At 40.6% G+C, this 24871-nt stretch overlaps 1 protein-coding gene across 1 annotated transcript in view; it reads left to right on the top strand.

The window, feature by feature from the left end:
• The window catches only part of RASSF8 (Ras association domain family member 8), a 97082-nt gene that overhangs the window by 46757 nt on the left and 25454 nt on the right, over nucleotides 1-24871 (top strand). The window lies entirely within an intron of this gene.

The raw sequence follows: 24871 nt of genomic DNA, 5'->3' as shown, positions 1-24871 counted from the left end.
AGGATCTGTGGTTCAGGGAGAGTTTCTCTGACAGGCGAGGAAGTTCTGCTTGATGTGAGAAATAATCTCAAAGGGAACGTGCTGCCTCTTGCATTTTCATTGCTTCTCTTGCACGTTTTGCTGTGTATACACCTTTCTCATCCTGTCTTTTGGATTGAGTCAGTACAGAAAAAATGAGATTGCTTTGACAATGTTATCACTGGGATCCTTGATTTTGCTGCATTCTTTGGATTACAAGAAATGCTTTTCATCTCTTCTGTCTCTCCATTCCCCACTCCGGAGTTGAACGCTGCACAATGTACCTCTTGTTCCCTTGCTATCTGTCTTGCAGCTCTTTAATGACCTTGCACTTGTTCAGACTGGTGGGATAGCACAGCTGAAGTTGAAGATACCGTGATGTGTGCATCTGTTTCTTTCCTTTTCCTCGCTTGTTCACGTTTTTTATTACATGTAGCTTCTTGCTTTCTCATCTAAGGCTTCTTTTCTGTCCCTTTCTCATTGTCCTGTGTAAATCTGTCCTTACATAAAACTCAGATCTTATATCCAGATCTAAATAGTTTGTTTATGTTTGCAGCACCTGTACTTCAAGTTTCTGGAATGTATTTAAAGTCGAATACCATGACTATGTTTCTGAGGCAATATGCTGGTCTTATGTTTAAAAAAAAAAAAAATAGTAATTCTGCCAGTGGTTTTTCAAACTTGGGATTCATTGTTTTCTTGCCAACTGAGGGTAAACTGAAAATGGAATGTATCTGAAGCGGAGACAGTACGTCTGGAAACAAGGGCAGAAGTATTGATAATAAATGACGGGGAGAGTGGCATGTAGGAGTGCCACTTATGTGAAGAGACAGGAAAGCCTAGCTTTTCTGTTTCAACAATATTTGATTCATTCTTTTCTACTTGGGACGTGGTTTGCCGTGTCCAAGCCCTTGATGTTGTAGGCAAACCATTTCATACTTTTCCTCATGATTTCATTGAGCCTTGGTAAGGTTTGCATCCTCTCACTGCTGCACTTGCTGGGTTGGCTTTTTCTGTAGAGCAGTGAAAAGAATGGGGTCATGCATTTCCTGTGGACTCCAACTTTAAATGTTAAGGTAGCCTGACTGACCTTTTAGAGGTCATAATTTGTTTTTTATTAATGTATTGATCACTAGAGAATTCTGCAATATTCTATTATTTGTAGTAGCAAGATGTAGAAGACCTCACCGGATGGGTGTTTAATCATACACAGTCATTAAACATTTGAGAGGAAAAAATATGGGCATATTACCCAACTTCTAACAACAGCTCAAAGTTTTTCCGCTTGGTGTTTGCATAGCAGCAACTAAAAATCTAGTTTACCCAACCTGCAAAGATAGTATTGATTTTTGCAGTAATTGCAATGCATGTTAATAACTTCTCTAGCAGGAAAGAAACTCTGCTTTTTGGAGGCATGTCATTCTGATACCATCTTCTTTCTGTCTTCCATGAAGGTTTCGCAGTTCTGTAGACTGCTTCCTACAAAGGATAGCTTCACAATGTTTAAAAATGAGAATTTCTAGGTTTTAAAGAAATAAAAGTTTACCTTTTGAATTTTAGTCGTTAAGGAAACATGCTTTAGTAATTGATATCTTGAAGTGAGGAAGAAAAAATGGCAGCTAAATGGAGTCAAATTTAAAGTCTATATTGTTTGTCAAACCTGCAAAAATCTCACAAATACCTTCAAGTTAATATTCAGATCACTCGTCACTAAATGGGAAGAGAAACGTGGGTGCCTATCTTCACTCTTTAAGTCTAGCTTTGTACTTTTAAAAGCACTTTCAGACTTCTTTTGTATAACCTTTCCTGGGTCTGAGAAGGCTTCTAATTAAAGTCTTAAAGCTTCTCTAGGAAGCTGTAGAACCACACAGCTCGTTACAGAGCTGGCCGAGGCTGGCACCTGTCACTTGTAACAGGTTTATTATGTTTTGGACAAAGCATCCTTTTGAATTCCATAGCAAGGCTTTGTTTCTTCACAAAAAAAAAAAACCCAAAACCTGAAAGCCCATGTGCTTTCAAACAAAACCAAGAGGTTAAGATTCCAGATTTCTTCTAAAAACAACTGTTCTGTGGTTATGTGTGTTTCTTTGTGCTGGGTGAGAGAATTATTATTTTGAGTGGTCTTTTTCAGTTCACCAGCAAAGTCTTTTTTCAAAACAGAAAAATTAAAAATTAAGGATTTTTTTAAACACACCCCCCCCTTTTTTTTGAGCAAAATCAAACTTTTCATCTTTTTGTTCCGTCCCCAGGCTTTCCCATCAATTTGGATTATCAGGAAGGAAGGGAAGCAAAGGGTTAGACTGCCAGAATTCATTACATTTATATTTTTGTTTAACAGGTCAGTGGCGAGCACACTTCTGAATAAGGTTCAAGCCTCTCCCTTGCCAGAAGGCATTTGAACAGGATTTCCTAAGCTGAATCTTCTTGGTTTGGTACACTGAGAAAGCTAGCTGCTGTCTCTTGAGGGCTGTATCTCTGGGAAATTCCTGGGGTTCAAAGTCCCTGTTGCAGGGAACACCTTAGTTGTGCACACAAAATTAAAGGGAGTCTGGAATGGTTTTCCTCAAAATCCTGTAGCCTGATGATTAGCCCAATTTCTTGGGGTATAGGAGAACCTTATCTCATGGGTTGTTGTTTTTTTTTTTAAATTATTTTTGATAAAGATCTCTTAAACCAGGGTGTTGGCAAGGAACTGGTATATGTACTTGTGCAGTTACAGTATTTCACCAAGTAAAACTGTGTAGTTTTAGCACAAGTACTCGATCTGAAGTCAGAATATAGTTTAGGGGGTTTATAACTTCATTTCACTTCTGATTTGGAGAAAGGTCATATTTTTAAAGATGTTTGTAGTCAGATCCTTGCTCTCAAAGGGCATTATGTGTATGCTTAATTTTCCTGTGAATCTACTAGTATGTATGAAGCGAAACATGCGTTTGAGCCTCTTTAGGCTTCTGGTTCTCTTTGTGTTCATGAGTGGAAAGTAAGATCTTGTAAACCATGATGATCTTCATAGATTATGCAGTAAAGATTGGCAATGTGCCTTCTCTTACCATATCCAGGAATCTTACTTGTAAAGTACAAACTTCAATACTCTTACACTAATTTAGTATCATAATATATATCACCAGTAGTTTGCTGTTGCAAACTTTTTGATGTAAAAGGTAAAAAGAGATTAACTAAAAACATAGCTACTGTGTGTATGCCCACTCTTCTTCCCCATGCTGGAAAAAGTTATGTTATTCAGATGTTCTTAGAACCCTGATCTCTCCAAACAGGAAAACAGATAATTAATGACTGCTCAAACAGGGTTTTCAGTAAATGGGGAGAAGAGTGACTGTACAGTGATATTCATTTGCGGATAGGTGTGGATTTTTTTTTCCCTCTGAAAATAATGGTCTTCTGTACGTTTTTAACTTGGTTTAGAAATGTAAGACTTCAGAAATGCACTTGATTTCGAGAGGCTCAGACAGGGTCAGATAGCTCTAATAGTACTTGAAGAGAAAATGCTGTTAGTGTGCTTCCTGTAACACAAACAAATAAATTGTTTTGCTGATTGGTTCTGGTCACTTAATTATATAAACATCAGGAGACTTACATCTGAAGTAGGTGCACAGTCAGGAAGCTGAAATGTGTTATTCTACTGAGGGTCTTGTAAGGATGAAGCTTAGTTACCATTTTCAAGTATTTGCAATTATAATCTAGAATAGACAAAAGAAGCTTGCTAGAATTTTACATATAGAAACGAAGGCTTTAGTCAAGCAACTTAATGTAGCAATTAATGTCCTTGGCATTTCAGTGTAACCAGTGATGATAATGGGTTTTTTTTGGTTTTTTTTTTTTTCAGAGCAGATGTCTTGGAAAAATGGGAGTTGGTCAGTTTTGGGGCTGGGGAGTGGTATGGCAGTGCCTTGTTTCCCAGCTGGCTCTAAGCACCCTGTGCAGCATGTGTGGCCTGTGCGTCTCCTCCCTTCCACGCAACTGCACTCTCCAGCCCTTTTTTTGAAATAAGTCATGGCATACGAGTGAATGCAAGAACTGTGAGATATATTAAAATATATCTCTTTTTAACTTGTGGTGTTGGCTTAGTTCTCTACTCGCTCTGTCAGTAAACTTGTATGATTTTCTTGACTTTAGTATGTGAGTCGTATTAAGGTGAAGCACTGCTTGTACCTCTCTGTTGCTGAAAGCAATCTGGCAGTCCATGTCTAAAGCATGTGTAGGCTACTTTCTGCCATGCCATATGGTAGTGATGCATTTATCGCTATGATTTGCTGGTCAATATGGCTGTGCATGGTCTAGCTCGGCTCCTGATTTCACATATGCGTGGACAGTGCAAACTGGAGGTACAAATAAATGTACATGGTAGCACAGACTCTCAAACTAAGATGTGACAAAAATGCTTTTGCAAATTTGTTAGGTATCTTTACATGCTTTATGTGCGTGTTAACAGGGTTGTTTCAGCCACATGAGAAGTATCTTTGCCAAATGTCATGTTATCAGAGATTTTCAGAAGGGTTTGCATAATTCATTTGTTGATTCTGGAAAACAACACAATGTGGGAGTCCTTGTCAGATAAAGTCATAAATCGGCCTACTGTTCAGAACATGCAACCTATATAATTCCCTCTCCCCTATATATACTTTTCTCAACCTCTTTCACATAATCATGGGGAGTATTGGCTGGAAGGGTCCTTGGGAGGTCAGGTAGTCCAACATTCTGCTTAAACAGAACGATCACCAACACAGTATAAAGTCAGCTGTGGATTTGGTCTGGCCATGTCTTGAAAACCTATGGGGGTGGAAGTTTTCACAGCCAGCCTGGCTAGCCTGTTTCAGGGCTGCCCTACCCTCCTAGAAAGGAAGTTTTTCCTAATATCCATTTTGAATATCCATGCTATCCCTGGTCTTCAGAGCATTCTGGATGCTGGTTGGAATGCTCTGTTCTCCCACCTTAGCATGCTGGGGTCCTGGGGGGAGTTAGTACTCTCTACCTTCCAAACAAAATGTCTTAAAACACTTCTCTCAACACAGTAATGGCTAAACCAAAATACTAGAAGTAGTGCTGCTAACCTAGCTTCTGATGAATATGTATAATGAAAGCTTTTTGGCAAGATTTAAGACTATTTTACATCTTGGCATTGAAATCTACTTCAGAATTTGGTGAGGAAGAGGAATTGCCCTTCTTCCTTGTTTATTTTGTATCTTAAAGACTAACCTTGTAGCAAAAAGTACAGTGGTTTTATTAGAAGGAAACAAAGGAAAAGGACATCAGCAGTGTATTGTGTAGACAGTCTCTAGTTCAATCTCTTCAATATACCCTTAAAGAGTTTCTTTAGAGGCTTGGGGTTTTTTGGAGGGTGTAAGGGGTGGGGAGTGAATCTTTGCTGTCTTCATAGCTAAAGAACCTCATATTTTCTTCACTGAAGCATAGCTCTACAAAATACAAAACTTAAATGTAAATGCAGGGAACCCCTAGAAAAATAACTTGTAAGTAGCAGTAGTTTCAATCTCATAGTTTATGTGGTCTGAGATGGGAGAAAATATAGATTTCTGTAAGTAACATTAAACTTTCCATTTTCAATTCCATAGTGGGTATATAAATCTTACTTTACATGTAGTTGATGCAAAATCTATGGCTGAATTGAAAAGAGAACTTTATCTAGAAAATATAGGTGGTAATGCAGTTTTACAGTGGAATCTCAAATGCCTTTACTTTCCTGGGAGATGTGTCAAAAGTACCTACCGAATTACTTAAATCACCAACTTCTCTTTGCTATCTCAGTGCCAGTAACATGTTATAGAAGTGCTTTACAGGTAAAGAAAACTGGAGATTTTAAAATAACATGCAAAGGGACCTGTATGTCATAGTCTATCACAAGTGGTTTAGATTCTCTTTTTACTGTGACATGTAAAGTCTATTCTGTTAAAGATTCTAAAATGGAATCCATCACTTTTATTTCCTTATCTCAGATCTGAGATATGCATAGCATTGGTAAAATACGCTCTTGAGCTGCAGTAGACCCCTTTGCAGGGATATAAAATGGGTATAAAAGCATGTGCATACATTATAATAGCATAACCTTTTCCTAGGTGTACCAGCAACACTACCTGCTAAGTTTGCATAGAAATTTAGGAATAATGAGATGAAGTCCATACTAGTCAAATGGATGTGGTATCCACTCATTTGAAGGCTCGTAGGAATGTACAAGATGGTGCGATTTTTTTTTTTTTAATAAAAGTAAAGTAGCAATAGTTTCCTCCTAAAGAGCGTTTCTAAAACTGCCATCTGCTTTTCTGTATGAAACCACAGAGGTAAACTGGAGGTTGAGCTGTATGTATGTCTTGATAAGCTTGGGCAAGTGGTTCTGATGCTGAATTCCCTAATTTTAAGTTAAAGGATTTGAGCGCCGCAGTGTTCCCTTAGAAGTTTTGTTTGGTTTTCAATACATCCACTTCACTATTTAACAAAACTTTTATGTCTCAATACTTTATCCTGCACTCCGTGCTAGCTGACATCTGACATTTGGCCTACTTGGATTGATTTCTCTATTAAGAGAGGAAGGTTGTGCCTGCTTGACAGTTTTCGATGATAAGCTCCATTAGCAGTGATTTATGCTGGACTGGATTTGAATTGAATTAAGGTTTCCGATTTTTAATTGGGCTTTACGCTGTGGTTTAGTGTTTAGCATTTTCTTCAGCTTTCTCTTGCTACAGTGAGCAAATACCTGTCATTACGGCCTGTTAGCTGATTTTTATGTTCTCTCAGGAGTCATGCAGGGGATTTGGAGTGTGGGGTTTGGGGTTTTTTTGAGTGCCAATGCTGGCTAAATATTGAGACTTCAGATTGACCTCTGCAAGAGATTTCCTGTAGTCTCTACACAGGTATTGCCCTAGGACAATTTAAGGATCTCCGAGCCCGACATTCAGTCTATACCTTCACTGGTGCAATTTTAGTCTCTTCCCACATGTTCTTGCAGTGAGCTGGCACTAATGCTACAGGACCTAAGTAGGTTAAGAAAGTTTTGTGCAGATCTCATAAACTCTGTGTTAATGAAAATTTCTTCATGCTGGACTATTTCAAAAGTTTTAGGGGGAATTGTAACATTGTTCTGTGGTAGACTGCCTCCATTTCAGAAAACAAGTGCTTTCTACCACTGTGGTTGGGCCAAGGCAACATCCTTGGCGCTTCTGTCTGACAGAGACAACTTCAAGGTTAAAACTAACCCTAGATTAGATAACTAGGGTTGGGCTTCAAGGCAAAGTCCTGTTTCATAAAATACTTGAAGGGCAGCTTGACCTCTGCAAGCAAGTTTTTTAAACAAAAAAAAAAAAAAGGAGCCTGAACATTATCTACCAATTATATTGTACTGCAATCTACATTTCCTCTCATCTTGCAACATGACAAGGAGAAGAGTCAGCAGAAGCAAGAAATCCTTATGGTTATCTGTTAGCATAACAGGACAGAAGGTTTAACTGTTCTGACTGCTCCCTGGATGCTGAGATCAGAACTTAGTAACAGTTTCTGGTGCTAATTCATTTGAACAGTCAGTCTTACTTGATCCACGACTTAGAAGTTGCTTCAGGTAAGCTAAGCCCTGACTGCTTAACTCCCCGCTTAATATGCATTTGTTTGTATTAACCTGCCATTATGCATTGATAGGCAATAAGAATCATAGAACAATTTAGGATGGAGAGAACTTCTGGGACTGGACTAGATGATCCAGCGCTTGTCCAAAGCATGTCCTAAAATGAAACTGATACACTGTTTTGCTTTGGAGTGTGCTTTCTTCAATTTGCTGTCCCTGTGTTTCATTAAAATACTGAAAATCTAAGAGATTATCGGTGAATTAAGTTTCAGTTTATTGTGTAGTGTGAAGGTGTGTCTGTTTTCAGGCTTTCTTTCCTCCCTTGGGTTAATGCTTTCAGAAAACTAAATGATTGAGGTTTTTTTCATGAAAGTTTAACTTCAATTTTTTTTTTCTACAGTTGAATAACTCATTCAGGGATATACATCTGATCCTGGTTTTAGTCACTGTTGGTTTTTTAGACTGTTTAAAAGGATATCTTTTGTGTTTCGCCCTCTGAAAGTTAATCTAATATTCACCCGGTGGTACTGTACTGGAGACTGTGATGCACACTTTTCTCTGTGCTTTGGGAAACATACGGTGTGAGCTTCCTGAGTTCTCATCTTTGCTGCCAGGACTGTGTCCTTTCACTTCTATGAAGGAATTTTTTTTAATCCAAACTGTGTAAGAAGTATTAAGAACTGAAAATTGTTCCATACCATAAGAATGCCTTTAATTGCCAGGTTTATAGAGCTAAAATCCCTCTTGCTTTTTCTGCTCTCTCATGTACGTTGTTTTTTTGGCTTCATAACAGCAAGAGGAATGATACATGCCCTCATCTAATACAGACACTTACCTGAAAGTGAAAGATGGGTTTAGAGGCCCTTCAAAGATGAGTCTAGAACCCTGCTCTCCTGCCTCAGGAATAAATGCTCTGAGCTACTGTGTATAGTGTCTTCCTTCCTCGTCCCGGAGTCTAGTATTCAAATCCAAAGGAAAGAATTCAGTACTAGAATTCCTGAGGACTTTGAGCTGTGAATGTTTTGCATAGCACAGCTCCCCCTCCTCACCCAGCCTGACTGAAGAGCCTGAATGCAAGAGATGTGTTTGGAGGTGCATCTGTCTCCTGGGGGGGTTTGGGCACACTGACACTTGGTGGCTGTCCCTGAATATTTACCTCTGTCCTTTTGCTACACTGAGTAGGGAGCCCTGGCACTGCAGGTTTTATGAAGTCCATTCCTGGAGTCCAGAAAGAATGTAGCAGTGTCTGGCATACCTGTAAGGAAGTCTTGCTCTTGGTCTGTCTTTACCAGACAACATAACCCTGTAGAGTTGCTTCCAGTCAATGTCATTTATTGCTGTCTTAAATACTGATTTATAAAGCTTTCTTGTCTATCCTGGAAGTTGAAGTACTATCAGCTGGAGTTTGGTTTCAAGCCTGAAACCATGGTGCTCAGATCTCTGTTCTGACACTGTTATTCTAAATAATATTCTTCAAAGTGCTCATGCAGCAATGTATTCATTCTGCTGTGAAGGTAAGAACTCATACCCCCGTTTGCTTTTGCATTTCTGCAAGCATAATATTTGAGGGGTGATAGCATGTGGAATAAAGTATTACAACTCGGGCAGGGCTAGTATCTGTTCTTTTTTCCTGCAGGTTTTCATAGCATGTTGATCCTTAAAAGTATGTTTTGACAGAGTGCAGCAGTTATTGTGCAGCTGACAGTGGATTACAATATTGTTTGTTTAGGATTCAGAAGCCTAGTATTAGATTGCTTCTTGTCAGCAAAGTGCAGGATATACCACATGGTGTTTGCACATGGAAACAGCATGACCCCAGCCCTAGCAGTGGAATTCAGATAAAGTGATACTGTTCTCTGTTTTTTTTTTTTTATTTCTTCAGTAAAAGGCATGAGATTGTATGAGCATAGCTTTATGCCATAATTCAATGTGCTTTAACTTTGTGAAAGCAAAGATTTCAGAAATAGCTTGGAGGTAGTATATTCCATCTCTGGATACCCCTAGTATTAAAGCACTACTAAAGAAAGAAAGTATATTACTAACACTGAAAGCTCTCAAGTTTGGTTAGTTCAGCCTAAACGTATCTAGGATCCCAGTGAGCTTTTGTAAGTGAAATGACTGCAGATAGCTGAACAAGCAGGACCTCAGCTCCGAAGTTGTTTTTAATTAAAGGCTTTCTCTTCTGCGGACAACTCCCACATAGAGGGTTGGAAACTCATAAGTTTTCGTGCATAGCATTTTTCTCTATTCCCCCAGGAGGACAACAGACTTGACCACCTACAAAGGATGCAGATATTGCAGTGAAAACAAACTGCTTCCTCTCCAGGCAGAGATTGGCTGGGAAGGAAAATACGAGCTGAAAGTTTTGATTGTACTTTTCTTGCAATCCATGTGCAACATGATTTCATTTTACAAAGAAATCCAAACTGCTACTATTGACTGTGCTGGTTGCGTATGCACAGATGAATTCTCAGGCAATGATAGTAGCAGTTGCAGGTGAAAGTTTAGGCTGGTCAATATGTTGAGTAGGGAATTGCACTCAAATTCAGGTTATGGTGAAAATGCATTAACAGTGACCTTACTGTGATCTTTAGGTCAGGGGACTGGATTTCTTCTATTGAGAGCAGGTTTAATCCTTTCTTTTCAAAATATTGCTGAACTATATTGCTTCAAAAGGAGGAAACCAATCAAAACTTTGTGATTGCAACATTGTGAAGAGCTTGTTCTTTTCTTATCAGTATCACTGTAGCTGTCACTGTCCATTTGGATCCCTCAAATTTATAGGACAACATACTCTGTAAAATAAACTTTTATTAGCTCATTAGGAAAGAAAACAAACACACACAATAAACAAGGGTTCAGTCCCCTTTGTGCAGACTAGTCTAACACATGAATTCACTAATTCATGACTTAATTCATGAGGTTTCTAACTCACAAGTTCTCTAATTTATAACTTGCAACTCGTAACTAGTGCACTTATGAGCAAAATAGTTACCTAGCTGATGGTGAGAGTGCTCATCCTTCCTCCTCCGTCATGGTGTAGGTGTCCCCTGTATCACACTGGAAAGCACAAAAGCTTCAGCAGTCCAGCTGCTGTTGGATCTGCTTCAAAACCTTCCAGCTTGGAAGTTTGGTCTATACTGTTTCCACAAGTTAACAGATTCTGAAGAAACTACCAGACAACCGGTATGCAATGATTATGGCTGCGGGAGACAGCAAGCTGCAGATGATAATGGCTGCGTAATGACCTTTGGCTCTTTCTGGCCACTGTGTCCTGCCTATGTGTTGCCCTTGCTTTGACCTGATAGCGCTGCTTCCAGCATACATCAGGCCTTAGCATGAGCTGTGTGTTGGCCAAAATCTGAGCAAGAGTTAGCGAACAGTCACACTAGCTTGTAGACAGCAGAGCTGAAAGTGTCTTCTAGGGGCTCAGGGACAATCTGGGATCTTCCCATTCCCAGTGGAAGGCCGCTGCCTTGCAATCCTGCCTCTTCCAGTGCCTTCTCTTCAGAGATGTGCAACTGCATCTTTACAGAACATGGCTGTTTCTGAATAGTAGTACCTTTCAAAGGACTTCAGCCTGGGATGCCTTTACATGCATGACTTACTACTTATGCAAGAACATTCCACTCTAAAATGAAGGTTTGAGCAATCCAGTTCTCCTGGTTTTGAATGGATATGGATACATGGGGAGGCAGGATCGTGAAATGCAAAGAACTGCCATTGCAAATTCTGTTACAACGCCCAATTTGCCGTACTTAGTTTCTAGCAGATAACCGTTAAATTATTGTAACCATCCTGATACATTCCCTGTATAGTATACAATAGACTTTATACTAAAGTTAATCATAACAACTGCATGTGTTGTCTGTACATCTATCAAGCTGCAGGATATGTTTTCAATTATTATATTCCCTTATTCTGCTGTTGTGGAGGTTGCTCAGCTCTGTCCATGCCAATGCCTGCATTGTTTACACTGTAGAAGAAAGGAAGAAGAAAAGGAGAAGGGAGAAGATCATGAAGACTTAAACTAGTGTTTCCAGAACCGTTCTTTGCATATTGGACTTTGTTACAATGCAATCATTTTGTGAGGAGGGATGGTGATACTAGAAGCTGTTTCTATAACTGAGATGAGGAGGAGAGAAGAAAGCAGGAGGAGGGTTCTTTAGATGACTAAATTGCCAGGGGTTCCTTGGAAAACTTGACGTTCGCTCATCTAAAATAAAATTATTAACAAAAAAATAATTAACACAAAGATTGTTTGCCCTTAGAATGAAAAATATGCAGTGAAAACCTTAAGCAAAATAAGAACAGAAAATGGGTATCTTAGCAAATAAGATCAAAATTTTGAGTCACTGGAGTACATCTGTTTTGGGCTACACCATTTGAGGTGTTTGAAGTTGCAGAGCTTGAGGCCTCAGCACTTTCTGGAAATTAGAGCCCCTTGAACATATGAAACACGTAGAAACATGTGCTATGTGAATAAACTTAAATAAGTTGCTGTTGAAACTGTAGGCCTTTATTGTCACCTCTTCAGTAACACAGATGTTCCAAGGACTTGCACAGTTCTGGTTTTTTGTTTTGCTTTTTTAAACTGGCCTGCATTATATGCATATAATGTAAAACTCTATTGTACTCTGTTTTGTACAGAAAAATCAAGAAAACTTGATATACAACTGTGCTAAAGATGTCCAAACCACAGAATGCTGAACTGTTCCCCAGGACTGCTAATGCCTAATACCTTCTTTAGAGGAATGGATGCCTTCTTTTTGATAGAGATGCTTAGAAGCATGTGGGCAATTTGGACATTGATGTCTAATGTGGCTTTTCAATTTGCTTATTAAAAAAAAACTTTTGCTTTCTTTTTTGATATATTTTACTTATGTAATTGTTTTTAAATTTAAATGTTATGTTTTGGATGTCTGGACTCATTAATGCTTTATATTTTGGATAATTTTAGGTCTTTATCTGCTCTCTATCTTACAATTAGCAGAAACTTTCTGTGGGCACTTTCCCTTGAGTTCTTTCCAGGATTTAGATTGCTTGCTAGGTAATTGTGCTTAATAAGCCATTCTGGCCTCCTAATGTTACCTGGTATTGTACACTTCCATAGCTGCATATCAATAAAGATTAGAAATCCCAGCAACCACTTCTCATTTAAAAGAAAACTGGCCAGGCTCTTTTTGTTAAGATCCGTTGCAAAGTTCTAAATCCTTAACCCTGTCTATTAACTCATTCACTGCTGCTAATGGCTTATAGCTCTCCAGACTACACAGACTCTCCTCTGTGTTTCTCTGGAGAGGAAGAGTCCACAGAAGTGGATAATATTTTTTTGAAGTTTGGTAAGAAAGAGCAATTGAAAACAAAAATGTCCTAATTGGATACTCTGACTTTTTTCTGTTTTTAAAAAAAAAAAAAAGGCAAGCTGGACCTTGTGCTTCATAAGCAGTATGATGGTAGCGCAGAGAGTACATGAGCACCTCAGCTCCTATCACAGCATTACTGAGCAGCTGAGATGCTGTTTTGTTTAACTTGGACTGTATGTTCTTCAGTACTAGTGCCTGGCATCCCAGGCATCTCATAATTAAGTTCGGAGACATATGGTGATGATCCACCATGATAGGAGGAATGATGCTAAAATTCCTTTTGGTGGGACAAATGTACTCCCAAAAAGCTTGATTAAGTTGCCAATCCTCTGGATGCTTTCCAGGAGCTCTTTAAGCAGATCTGCCCAAGGTGTTTGCAGGGCACATGGAGATGAGTAGAATAAGATTGGTTAGTATGAAAAGCAGTAGGGTCACAACATGCCACCTGTTGATACATTGTGTTTTAGTAGGTGCTGTGCAGAAGTAGGTTAAGGGAGAATTTGAAGGAGAATCATGAAGAGACTTAACCAGTAACTTGTGGGAATTTCTCTTCTATGTGCATGTCTGAGGCAACTTTCACAAATGAACCATAAAGCTGTACAGTTCGCTTGGAAAAATGTCTGAGAAATAAGGAGGGCAGAGGTAAGTGCGGAAGGGCTTCCTCAGTGAAAGTAAGTAGATCACATATTATGTACTAGAGAAAGGGTAGGGCTACTTCGCGCTCTCTGCTTTTGGCAAGTCTGCTGACTCCGGAAAACTGTCTTGACACCATCATTCTGGGCAAATGGACAAGATGGGATTGCTGAGGGTGCAGTGAGGAGGAAGATGCAGTCATTAAGACTCGAGATGAAAGCCTCTAACTGCGTGGCCTGTAATGAAAGGCTGTATCTCAGAAAGTACACAATGTAGACAGTGTCTGAAAATATGGGGGGAATCAGTAAGTGGAAAGTGGTGCTGACTTAAAAATTGTTGCAACAGAAAATGAAGGTAGGATCAGGAAAATGAAAACAGCTTTTTTTTTTTTTTTCTTGCTGTACTGAATTTGACCTAACATCTATTTTCCATTGGTATTGCAGACTGTGACTTTTGTTTAATTGCTGTTGATTTTTTTGGCATAGCATCCTGTTTTTCCTGAAGAGCTCTTTGCTGGGTCATTCTATGAATGCCATATGTGATCTTTGTAAAGACTGCTTCCCAAGGGGAAGTGTGTTTATAGTGATGTTACTCATCTCTACACTTCTTGCCCCTCCCAGTGAGTTTTGAACCTCTTAGGTGAGTTTTAGCCAAACTTAAAGAGAATTAGTGGTTTAGACAGTATGACGTTTGTAACAGTTTCCCTGAAATTGTCAGCTGAATAAAGCAGAGATACCTAAGTATACTCACCTCCTGAGGTGGTATTGCAGTTCCACATCCATTTTAAGACAGTGTGGCCAGTTGGCCGAAGTGGTGTAGACTTGGCTTGGAGCTGGCTGTAGCACTGCAAGCAGGGCTAGGGGAATTTAGTAATGCAGTTAGAGTATTTTAGTCCATAAGCTATTGCTGTGTATTATGATTACCTCAGATTTTGCTCTAATAAATAAAATTGCCCAAGCTCACAATTGTCTAAAGAGGGGAAATACTTAAATGATCCATCTGAGTCCTATAAATAGAGAATAGAAGAAGCAAAGAAGTTCTTTTGTGCTTGGGGAAATATGGAAGTAAGCATAGCCAAGTGTGAATTTTAGGGATTGGTTCCTCCCACCCGTTTCTCTTACTTGCCTTAACTGTTTAAAGACTCCTTACAGAAATTTGTTCTGTTCTGTCTTGCAGACTTTTCTAGGTTGCCAGGAGAGTGACTTGATTTCTTAGATAGTGTTTAATGAATAATGTAGCCACTCTTTGAATAAAGCTTTGAGATTATAATTTTTTAAAACAGTTACCTTGATTAAGTTGAAAGTGCCTCACCTTATTTCTGTTTCAGGAATTGCATTTAATTATAGTGAGATTTCTTTTTAGTAGTCATGTAGTACCATGGCTTTAAACCATATACTTAATTGACTTCTAAAACTTCAGCTAATTCATATGTAAATGGATATTTCAATTGTACGATGTATTTTATTTCCTGCATTCTTTGGTGCAAGCATGGAAGTGGAGAAATGGGCTCATTTGCATGCAACTTTCCCAAAAACGTAGTGGAAGAAGGCGTTATGTTTTGGGTCATATCTTGAAACATGGGAAGTGTAATAAGGTTTTTGCATGTTTTTCTGAGCTTTATGAAATTTGCTCTCAGTTCACATTTGGAGTCCAAGGAACACCTCACTTTGACAGCTGTGACTGGGTGGCTGTAGTCAAATGACAAAGCACAGCAAATGTTGCATATGGGCTTGACTGAACTGTAAAGAACAGATTCAGTGCTACAAAACCAAGAGTTAAGCCAGTTCTTGCAAAAACAGAACAGATGACCTCATTGCTGTTAGTGTAAATATTGGCAATTGCACACAAATGTCTTCAATCAATCCCTGAACTGGCTCTAAGTGTTTGCAGGCAAACCATAAGAGGAGAGGGAAATGCTGAACTGGTGGGGCTGTGTCTTCCTTGAAACCAGCTGAGAGAATGACCTATTTTCTCTCCTTTGAGGCTAGGGCATCTTGAGGTGTAAGGCAACTTTGAAGTAAGCTGTGTGTATTGTAGCTTTCGTATAAATATTTCTCCTACAATGAAATAGCTTGCTTATTCCTCTGCTCTTTTTGTTTTCTTTCACTCCCACACAGTATTTAGACCATATTAGAGATGTATCAATGTGACTTCCACTTAATGTTGCTGTTACTAATAAAGTTGTAGTTGCTATTTTCTCAAATGCACTGTATGTTTGATACTAACGAAGCACAAATGCTTACAGGGCTTTGGAAGACATTACAGTGTAGTAAATGTATGCCTGTTGCCTTCAGATGATGAATCATGAGATGTTTATTTAATGCATATGACTGTTTTGAGCTGTTTGTCACAGAATTTATACGCAGTGCAGTCTCCTTTGCTAATATATCTGGAAAAGGACATTCTTCTGTCACAGAATAAAATGCATCCCAGCTGTTAACTGTCTTAACCTCTGCCATGCTGCTACCAACTATCCAACCTTTCCTAGAACAGTGAGGTTTTTTGTGATGGATCCTCTCAGTCCTGCCTCTCTAGTAGGATTGTGATGTTTCATGTTGATAACTTTGTCAGGAGCTGGAATACAGAGTGAGGAAAAGGAGTGCTTTGTGTAAAACCACCTGCAGATGATACTTTAGTCCTAATCCTGAAACAGGTTCAAGGTTGGGATTTAGCGATTAAGCCTGCTTGAACCGAATTCAGACTTGTATCAAAATAAATCTTATCTATGTCAAGAGCTGAAAGTAAGGGCTGCATCGGATGTTGTTTTGGTTTGCTGGTACATATCCTAAATATAATGCTCTTAACTCAAGCTTTAGACTTCTGCTTTCAAATTGTCTGACTGAAATCTAGCTAGTAGAAGCAAAGATCCTTGGGACTCTCTGACTTGAGTGCTGTCACTGTCTCCAAAATGCTCTTAGGTTTTTGTACCTCAAGTCTATGTGGAGTTCAGATGCTTTTTATATCTAATCTTAGGGAAAGGACAGTATTAATTTCAGAGTTGTTGTTCCTGTTAAACTAATTCAAGAGTGTTGTGAGAGTGTGAAACTTACTGTTAAGTATGCAAGGTTATGTTCTTAACAGTGACCAAATAAAAAGAAACTTCAATAAGCCATCTCTTTCATTAGCTCACCTGCTGGTTTGTTTTCTTTCAAACATTTTGGGGTGACTTAAAAATGTTCTGGAACGCAGCTGGGTCAAGCCTTGTGGCTTCAAAATTGTGAGGCAAGATAGAAGGTGTTACAGACTGTGATGGATTTTGAAAGCATTGGCACTTCAGCCATCAATATGTATTCATGACAGCGGGTTGGAACTTAGTTTTCTATGAAGGCACGTGAATTTTAGACACAACCTGTGATCATGAAGCTTTCTAGCTACCTCATCTGTGTACTGCAGCTCCCAAACTGGTGAATCCTGTTTTGTGCTGCAGTTAAATCATTGCTGAACGGTATCTCGGGTTTCTTCAGCTTCTTGCTTGTAATCATGAGCCAGCTTAATGAAGCTAACTGATGATAGTGGAGGAAGAGCACTGATGCCCTGTTACTGAATTTGGGGATGATCTTAGTATACTGGTGTGGCCTTCAACTTGCTCAGGGAAGGTCACCAGGGACAGTAAAGACTTGGATTCAGCCTCCATCTCTTCTGTTGACGAGGGGGGGAAATAGAGGGGGAGGAGGGGAAGGGACAGGTTGTGCTGAGGCCTGTGAGATAAGTCATTTGTTTCTGTGTATCTGAAAAGGAAACAAATTACAAATTGGACAAAGATGGCTTAGAACAGCAAACAATGAAAAATCAAGAAATGCAAGGGTTGAGATTAAGACATTGTGAGGTAAGAAGATGCCCTAAAGAGAAACACCCTTACTGAAGTCAGAGATCAGATGGAGAACTAAAATAAAATACTGAAGTTACAAGTATAATTTTCAAGGTGGAAGAATTATTTCTTTTCAACTAATAACTTACTTGATAGTGGCCATTCATAAAATTTGTCTTTAAAAGAGATGACAAAAAAGGTGTGGATGAATCTTTTTACCTCCTCTTATCACTCCCCCAACCCCAAAAGAAAACAGGTTAATAATTCTTTCTAGTCAGTTCTCACCAATACAAAGAGAGAGTTCCAACTTGATTCTTCTGTGCTGTAAAGATTGTAGCTCAAGGAGGGGTGGAGGATGTTCTGTCATTAGGGAAAAATATCAGCTGTAGCTTCCCCTGCTTCAAAGCAATGTTTCTCTTCATCATTTTTCCCCACCATATTGTTAGCTGCATTGCACAAGGAGAAACTGCAAAGCAAGCAACAGCTCCTGGACTAGACAGTTGATGGTTCTTGGATGCAAGTCAACTAGTAATTTGCCTGGGAAACTGTGACTTTGGGACTTCTGGGGAATTCTAGGTTATCTGGAGGCAAGATTTCTAGCAGTCATTGTTGCTAGAAACAAGCTCTTGTAGTTCAGATTTTATATGAACTCACGTAGTGGTGCTCTCCTGTCCTGCCACAGGTAGTGCATATATATTTAGTTTGTGCATGTCTTGGATGAGGCTTGTGGCATCTGGATTTTGGCCTGTTTCACACAGGTGTGCATTAGACCATCTCTTGGCCAGTCTCATGTGAGGAAAATTCCTTGGTGCTTAAACTCTCTCTCAAGCTCGTTCTCAACACTGTCATCTTCATGGTTGTGGGACCTTTGGTTTGTTTGTTTTAAGCAGTGCTTATTATCTCTGAGCACGCTTCTGGAATAGCAAAAGAATAACATTCCACAAGAGGAAATCACTTAGTCCCACTAAAAAAAATCGGATGCTACCTCTGTATAAACACTTTCTTTTAAAAGAAAGTTGTGCACTGATTTCAAAACCACAACCTGTTACTTTCTAATAAAATTTTGTGTGCAAAAGATTTACACTTGATGTTTTTGACTTGAACCTGCCATGAAAGGTTTTTGCCTATTTATTGATGGGAAGCAGTGTATCTTGTAGGTACTTCTCCTTCATCAGTCCAAGGGAGGAGGCTTTTTGGTAGATAATAGTTAGCTTGTTTCTAGTAGCCAATTCTGTATTTGCAGTCGTCTTTGTCTGGAAAATGTTACTTTTCTCTATACCAGGATTCTTATGGTAGGCAGGATCTGCCAAATGCCTCCCTGTTCATGGCTGGTACTGTCACACTCTTCTAAATGGTTTATAAGCTCTTTCTGGGTAGGTGAACTGGCTTATTTGTGGTTGGGGGTGGGTATTTCTTTTTCAATCAAGCCTTGCTTGCGCTAACTAACTGTTGTTATTAACAGATGCCAGCCTGCGTGGAACAAGCTGCCTCTTTGTCCAGAGCCCTATCTGGTATCATAATAGGGGAAGGCAAGGAGCACAACTTGGCCACAGTGCATGAAGAAAGAGAGATAAAGGGAAAACGCCAAACTCTAGATGATGTTTGGTTATAGCTAATTACGAATGAAAGTGTGCTCACTTTTCAGTGTACCAGGGAAGGTGCCCCGCTGGACCTGCTGTTTATGAACAGAGAAAGCCTGTTGGGGGATGTGGTGGTCGGAGGCTGTCTAGGGCACAGCGACCATGACATGATAGAGTTTTCGATTCTTGGAGAAGAAGTAAGGAAGGGGGTCAGCAAAACCGCTACCCTGAACTTTAGAAGGGCAGACTTTGGATTGTTTAGGAGCCTGGCTGACAGAGTCCCTTGGGAGGCAGTCCTGAAGGGCAAAGGAGTCCAGGAAGGCTGGGTGTTATTCAAGAAGGAAGTCTCAAAGGCACGGGAGCAGGCCATCCCCGTGTGCTGTAAGTCGAGCAGGCGGGGGAGAAGACCGGCCTGGCTGAATGGAGAGCTTTGGCTGGAACTCAGGAAAAAAAGGAGAGTTTATGGCCTTTGGAAGAAGGGGCAGGCAACTCAGGAGGACTACAAGGATGTTGTGAGGTTATGCAGGGAGAAGATGAGAAAGGCGAAGGCCCAGCTAGAACTTAAGCTGGCCACTGCTGTTAAAGATAACAACAAATGTTTTTACAAATGTATCAGCGACAAAAGGAGGGCCAGGGAGAATCTCCCTCCTTTGTTGGATGCGGAGGGAAACTTTGCCACAAAGCATGAGGAGAAGGCTGAGGTACTTAATGCCTTCTTTGCCTCAGTCTTTAATAGTCAGACTGGTCATCCTTAGGGTTCTCAGGCCCCTGCGGTGGGAGATGGAGATAGGATGCAGAATGAAGCCCCAGTTGTCGAAGAGGTGGCAGTCGCCAACCTGCTCCTCCACTTGAATGCCCACAAGTCCATGGGGCCCGACAGGATCCACCCGAGGATACTGAGGGAGCTGGCAGAGGAGCTGGCCAAGCCACTCTCCATCATTTATCAGCAGTCCTGGTCAACCGGGGAGGTCCCAGATGACTGGGAGTTAGCAAATGTGACGCCTCTCTACAAGAAGGGTCGGAAGGAGGATCTGGGGAACTACAGGCCTGTCAGCCTGACCTCGGTGCCGGGGAAGGTCATGGAGCAGATCATCTTGAGTGCCATTACGCGGCACGTGCCAGACAGCCAGGGGATCAGGCTCAGCCAGCATGGGTTTATGAAAGGGAGGTCCTGCTTCATTAACCTGGTCTCCTTCTATGACAAGGTGACCCGCTTAGTGGATGAGGGGAAGGCTGTGGATGTTGTCTACCTGGACTTTAGTAAGGCCTTTGACACTGTCTCCCACAGCATTCTCCTGGAGAAGCTGGCTGCACATGGCTTGGATGGGTGCACTCTGCACTGGGTTAAAAACTGGCTGGACGGCTGAGCCCAGAGAGTGATGGTAAATGGAGTCAAATCTGGTTGGTGGCCGGTCACGAGTGGTGTTCCCCAGGGCTCAGTGTTGGGGCTGGTCCTGTTCAACATCTTCATTGGTGATCTGGATGAGGGGATTGAGGGCACCCTCAGTAAGTTTGCAGATGACACCAAGTTGGGTGGGAATGTCGATCTGCTGGAGGGAAGGAAGGCCCTACAGAGGGACCTGGCCAGGCTGGATCGTTGGGCTGGGGCCAGTCGTATGAGATTCAACAAGGCTGAGTGCCAGGTCCTGCACTTGGGTCACAACAACCCCATGCAGCACTACAGGCTTGGGGAGGAGTGGCTGGAGAGCTGCCTAGCAGAAAAGGACCTGGGGTGTTGTTTAACACCCACCTGAACATGAGCCAGCAGAGTGCTCAGGTGGCCAAGAAGGCCAATGGCATCCTGGCTTGTATCAGGAATAGTGTAGCCAGCAGCACCAGGGAGGTGATAGTGCCCCTGTACTCGGCATTGGTGAGGCCGCACCTTGAGTACTGTGTTCAGTTTTGGGCCCCTCACTACAAGAAGGACATCGAGGTGCTGGAGTGTGTCCAGAGGAGGGCAACGAAGCTGGTGAAGGGTCTGGAGCACCAGTCTTATGAGGAGCGGCTGAGGGAGCTGGGGTTGTTTAGTCTGGAGAAGAGGAGGCTGAGGGGAGACCTTATTGCTCTCTACAACTACCTGAAAGGAGGTTGTAGCGAGGTGGGGGTCGGTCTCTTCTCCCTGGTAAGAAGGGATAGGATGAGAGGAAACGGCCTCAAGCTGCGCCAGGGGAAGTTTAGGTTGGATATGAGGAAAAACTTCTTCACCAAAAGGGCAGTCAGGCACTGGAACAGGCTGCCCGGGGCAGTGGTTGAGTCTCCATCCCTGGAGGTATTTAAAAGACGGGTAGAGGTGGTGCTCAAGGACATGGTTTAGTGATAGACTTGGCAGTGCTAGGTTAACAGTTGGGACTCGATGATCTTAAGGGTCTTTTCCAACCTTAATGATTCTATGATTCTATGATACTAAACAGCATGCTGATGATTTGTTGAGGGAACAGAAAGTTGCTGGTTGGCTTCAGCTTCAGCAGAATTTTAGCCCTGATTTGAGGTGCGTGCTGCTTTCAGATGATGTGAACCTTCTAAAGATTAGAAATGAGGTGAAACCAACACGTTAATTTTAGCACTCAGGGTTTCTCATGGCTTAACAATTGTGTCAAGTATAGATAGGCTTTGCAAACATCTGCTTGGAATATCTAATTTTCTTAAATACAGGAAAAGCCCTTTGCACTTTGTCGGTTCTGCTGTCTTCTGTGAAGTCACAGCCTTTTTGTAGTTTGTAAACTAGCTGTGAAGAGGTAGCCAAATAGTAGTGTGTGTATATATATATATATAGGAGGTACATATATATATATGCTTGATTTTTCTTTACATTTAAAAACTGAACAAATGTCTGAAAGAGTAAGATATCATCAGCCAATTAGGATAAAAAGAGAATTTGTGTAATGCGTGGCAAACAACGTAATTGAAGAGGCTTGAGGCAAGGTAGTGGAGAACAAAAAGCATGTGGGAGAGAGGTGAGGGAAGAAAGTAGCTGGGGGATGGCAGGTTTCCGATGCTTGGTTCCAATCAGAAATACCTGTCACTATGGAGCTGATCACTGAAATACTGGGGGGGAGCTGTGATCAGAGGCATGCTTTGGCTTGTGTGCCTCTCCTCAGTAAATTAGCTTTGCCTTCCTATTCCCAGTCGTTGCTGAAAAACAAGTTACACATAAGGTGAACTGGTTTTGAACTTACAGGATTGTGAAACCTCATCAGCTTTTTCCCCCCAACCCTTTCCATTGGCTTCAGAGAGAAATTGGTACGGTGTTGGAGGTAAGCGTTATTTTGCCTTTTGCACATTGCAAAAGCAGGACGTGCATTCAGGACACAAACTTCAGGTTGAAAAGATGTATTTGGGGCTGTCAGAATGGCCCTCAGTGGAAAGGCAAAGAAGCTATTAATGGTACATGAGTTAAGTGTCAGCAAATAAAGAAGGAAAACCAAATGCTAATAAAAGGTATTGTAGAGTTATAATTGGGAAGCAGAGAGAGACATAGGGCCAAAAGGTTTTCTGGTTTTCAGACCTCTCTGAAAACTTCTACTGCACAATCCTAGAAACCAATCCTAGATTTACTGGTTTTTACTTATTATAGGTTAGCTTTGCTTAGAAACTATGATGAGCATACAGATCTTACATTTCTGATGTCTGTGTGTGTTCTGTTTTTAGTGACAGGTCCCTGAAAGAATCCCATTACACTTGTGGGGCACGCAGTCCTTTAATTCAGCCCTGCATATTGGTCTGGCAGAAGCGCATACCGCAGGCTGCTTTTATTGTTTCGCTATTGCTATTTAGTCTATTAAAAGTATTTGCCCTGTAAGAAATGAATGGGAATATTTCCCCCAACCTTGGACTGTTTCAAAGATACTTTGTTCGGATCATTTGCCACTTTGGCCAATGTTGTTTTCAAAATTGGAAGTGTCAGCAAATATTTCATTATTAAATGATGCCTCTTTTTAGTCTTTTTTTTTTAAAGATGGACAGTAGGAAAACAGATGACCAAAACTGATCTGCACTGAACGCAAGACTGTACAGTGTGTGCTGACTGGGGGGAAAAATGCACTTGCTGGCTTGCTAAATTGAGATAATACTTTGGATGTTGACAGACAGAAAAACAATTAGAGCTGTTGGCTGCTTTGCTGGCGTGTGCATTGTCACATGGAGAGATGGCTTGTTTTGTGCCAGTGAATCTGAACTGCTCAACTCTCAGCAAGATACTGAGTTAATTAATAAAGTTCCTTATGGCTGGGTTTGGAATGTGAGGTCTGTTTATTTGTGAAGACAACTGGTCCAGGAATAAACAAAAGAGGTCACTGATGGGGCCTGTTAGGTGTTTTCTCAGTCGCTGTTATATTACAGGCTAGTAAAAGACTTTCTTCTGCTTAGTTTATTGGTACATTAAAATGGTGTTACCTGACTGAAGTGTTTCCGTATTTGTACACTGTTAATACTTGTGCGGATAGCAGTTTTCTTTGAAGTATGTCACTTTATGTGGGAAAATGTTTATTTAAACTCTTTGACATCTTTGGGTTTGCAGATGCTTACTAATGTCTCAAAAGACTCTACTTCTGTATACACTGCTATTCTTAAAAGCTATCACTTTTTTGTTGATTTAATTATACAAGCATATTTGAAATCTGGTTTTACTTATACATTTGGACTTATTCATCTTTATTTTGTTTTCTAAATGGGTACATCTGGACAGGGAAAATGGAGTGTGTGCTGGCCTGACTTCACAGCAGACTTGCTTAGTGCTTCTCCACTAAAGCTTATCCTGTCAATGTGGCGTGCCTGCCCTGGCTCTAAAGGGGCTCTGAGGTGTGCTGCTGCTGGCTGCCGCAGCTTCTCAGGCGATGATCGGTGTGTCGGCTGGATCATGCGTTGGTATTCGTCAGCTGCAGAATGAAGTACTTGGTTGTAGAAGGGAAATCGGCTTTCCACTCTAGCTTGAGGGCTGCACTAGCACATATTTTTGATGCAGAAAGAGCTGTTCACTTCATCACAAGAAAGCAGCTCTGATTAGACTGTAGGACAGAAACTGTCCTAAATATTTGCTCCCCGAGTTTTTCGTGCACCATTTCTGCCTCCACGTGCAGTTCTGTTAAATTCATCAGCATCATCAGATTCCACGTTTCTTGTGTAACACTACCCTGCTTGTCTCTACTAATCTCCTCTAAATAACTTTCAGATTTCTTTTACTCTGTTCCTGTGTTATCCATTTTCCTAGTACTTAATTCTTCAAAAATACTGTCTTTAGTTTTATGACTTTATCCATATTGGATTACCTGAATACATGAGCTTCCTTTATTTTATTATCATGGTTTATTTTTACTCTATCTGCCTAAATAACCCAGCTCTCTTATTAGTTTTTTGGTGGGTTTTTTGTGGTGTGTTTTTTTTTTTATTTATTTATTTTAAGAAAAATCACCGTTATTGGTGGTTTGTTTTTTGTTTTGGTTTTGGGGTGGGGGTTTTTTGGGTTGGTGTTTTTTTTTTATTCTTAAGACAATTCTTCTTGGAGTTGTTATTCTGAAATTTTTGAAATTCAGCATCTCAGCAGTTCCAGCTAGAAATTAACTTTTGTGAGCCAGGATGCCGGTGGATCTGTTTATGCAGAAGAAAAGCAGCTCCTACAAAAGCTGAGCCCATAGCAAAACCACTAGAGTTCAGACCAGTAATTAATCTAGAAGTTAACGCTAGATAAACCTTGACCAGCTTGACTGTTGGTAACAAGACAGCAGAGGACAAATGGCTGATTGCTAGGTCCTAACCTAGCTCCTGAGGTTTGTAACTTTATTTCTGTGCTTCAGAGTTTTCCCAGCATTTGAGTGCAGAGTTTTGGACTCATGGGATTTTTTTCTGTTTCAGAAAAAAGCGACCCTTTGAACATTTTTTCCATTTA

The sequence above is a fragment of the Platalea leucorodia genome (assembly GCF_965183815.1).
Source record: "Platalea leucorodia genome assembly, chromosome: 4".
Classification (NCBI taxonomy): domain Eukaryota; kingdom Metazoa; phylum Chordata; class Aves; order Pelecaniformes; family Threskiornithidae; genus Platalea; species Platalea leucorodia.
The sequence above is the reverse complement of the archived record's forward strand: the minus strand, read 5'-3'. Positions and strand labels throughout refer to the sequence as shown.